Source organism: Arachis ipaensis, chromosome B08 (assembly GCF_000816755.2).
Source record: "Arachis ipaensis cultivar K30076 chromosome B08, Araip1.1, whole genome shotgun sequence".
Taxonomy (NCBI): domain Eukaryota; kingdom Viridiplantae; phylum Streptophyta; class Magnoliopsida; order Fabales; family Fabaceae; genus Arachis; species Arachis ipaensis.
The window spans coordinates 117,948,723-117,951,696 of NC_029792.2; positions in this window are offsets into that span (position 1 = coordinate 117,948,723).

A 2,974-nucleotide genomic window follows, 5' to 3' on the forward strand; every position below is an offset into this window, starting at 1 on the left:
TCTATACGTCAAAATTTATTATCAGATATAAATGTATAAATATATATTATTTAATTTATTTTTAATATATATTTTAGAGAAATACTAGTGGACCAGTAACTTTTGTAATTTGTAACCATCAAATAGCCATCAACGATAGTTTTAATGGTGTGAGATTTCATCCAAAGGCTCACTTTTCTTTGCTGGTTACATGATGGTCAGAATTTAACAAAGTTGCTGGCCCCTAGACTTTTCCTATATTTTATACTATTCACTCATTCTTATGTTAGCATTATTGTACTCTATCAAATTTAAGCATCATTTGACAACTTTAATTACTTCTAATAAGATTTTACATGTTGTAAAATAACTAAATAAATAAGGAAGAAGTAACAAATATAAAATATGAAAATATAATTAGATAACTCAAGTAGTAATATTTACTAGAATTACTATATTAATAGTAGATATAATTAATATATTTAATAATATTATAATAAAGTATATAAGAGAGAGAATAATATGAAAGAGAGAAGAGTATAAAAGAGAGAATATTGTTTTATTGCTTTTGTGTGTATCTTTCATTTGACCCGTACATGTTTTTATAGGCAAACAAAATTTGCTTTTTCAAACCTCATTAATTTCCTTCAACATAAAGATTTGTTCCTTTCAACATAGAAAAATTGAATTGCCCATTAATGGACATCCATTCTTATCCATAGCATCCTCGTCATAACACTCCCCCTTGGATGTTCATTTAGAATTATCCCTCGTTAAAACCTTACTAAAACCCACTGGAAAAAAACCTTAGTGAAGGAAAAAGAGTACAAAATCCATTGTGATGGGAACTGCCTCATTAAAGACCTTGTTAAGAAAAACTCAATGGGAAAAAAACCTAACCAAGAAAAAAAGAGTACAATCTCTCCCTCTTGTCGACATCATTTAATGTCTCGAAATCGGCGTATCTCAATCTCATGTACCAATCTTTTAAATGAGGATTTTGAGAGTGACTTTGTAAATAAATCTGCCAGATTGTCACTTGAGCGGATCTGTTGGATATCAATTGTCTCTTGATTTTGAAGATCATAAGTGAAGAAGAATTTGGGAGAAATATGCTTTGTACTATCACCTTTGATGTATCCACCTTTAAGTTGAGCAATGCATGCTGCATTATCTTCAAATAGGACAGTTGGAGCTATCTTATGATCAATCAGTCCACATGATGACAGAATACATTGGATCAAACTCCTGAGCCAAAAACACTCGCGACTAGCTTCATGTATCGCGAGTATTTCAGCATGATTAGAGGAGGTTGCAGCTATCGTCTATTTTGTGGACCTCCATGATATAGTTGTACCACCATATGTGAACAGATATCCTGTTTGAGATCTCCCTTTATGTGGATCAGACAAGTATCCAGCATCTGCATAGCCAACTAATTGTGACTTGGATCCATAGGGATAAAACAATCCCAAATCAACTGTTCCATGAAGATATCGAAAGATTTGTTTGATTCTACTCCAATGTCTTCTGGTTGGAGAGGAACTATATCTTGCGAGTAAATTCACAGCAAATGATATATCGGGTCGTGTATTATTAGCAAGATACATTAGCGCTCTAATGGCACTAAGATATGGTACTTCAGGACCAAGGATATCTTCATTCTCTTCTTTAGGACGGAATTGATCCTTCTCCACATCCAAATATCTTATGATCATTGGGGTACTCAAGGGATGTGACTTATCCATATAAAATCTTTTCAAGATCTTTTCTGTGTATGTCGTTTGATGAATAAAGATTCCATTTTTTATATGTTCGATCTGCAAGCCGAGACAAAATTTAGTCCTTCCAAGATCTTTCATTTCAAACTCTTCTTTTAGAGTTTTTATAATTATTGGAATCTCTTCAGGAGTTCCAATGATATTTAAATCATCAACGTACACAGCAATTATAATGAATCCAGATGCAGTTTTCTTTATGAAAACAAAGGGGCAGATATCATCATTCTTGAATCCGTTTTTGGCCAGATACTCAGTAAGACGATTATACCACATTCGTTCAGATTGCTTTAGACCATATAAAGATCTTTGCAATTTGACTGAGTATAACCCTTGTGAATATTCATTGGATGGTTTAGATATCTTTAGTCATTTAGGAACTTTTATATAGATATCACGATCTAATGAGTCGTATAAGTAGGCTGTTACCACATCTATTAAACGCATATGCAGTTTATGATATGCAGATAAACTGACCAAATAACGCAATGTTATCGCATCCATTACAGGGGAATACGTTTCTTCATAATTTATACCGGACCTTTGTGAAAAACCTTGTGCCACAAGTCGAGCTTTGTAGTGCACAACTTCATTTTTCTCATTTCGTTTTCTCACAAATACCCATCGGTATCCAATAGGTTTTACATCTTCTGGTGTACGGACTACAGGTCCAAAGACTTCACATTTTGCAAGTGAGTCTAATTCAGCCTTCATGACTTCTTCCCATTTTGGCCAATTATTTCTTTGTCGACATTCTTCAACTGATCTTGGCTCAAGATCCTTACTTTCATGCATGATATTTAATGCCATTATATGCAAATATTTCATTGACAATTGTCTTATTTCGGTCCCATTTTTCTTCTGCAAAGATATAATTTATCGAGATCTCGTCATTTTCACAATTTTCAGGTACCTGAACGTCTTCTGGCGTTAAAACTATATCAGAATTTTGGACAACTGCAGGTGTCTCTACTATGTCTTTTTCAACAGGAATAGTATTTACCTCTTTTCTCTTTCGAGGATTTTGTCTTTGGAACTGACAGGCCTGCCACGCTTCTGGCGTGTATTTACTTCGGTGGCAATTTGTCCAACTGGGACATCAATTCGAATTGGGGCATTTTCTGCTGGTATATAAGATTTGGTTATCCTCTTTGTATCAAAAATGCATCAGGCAACTCATTTGCTATTCGTTGCAAATTTATAATCTTTTGAACTTC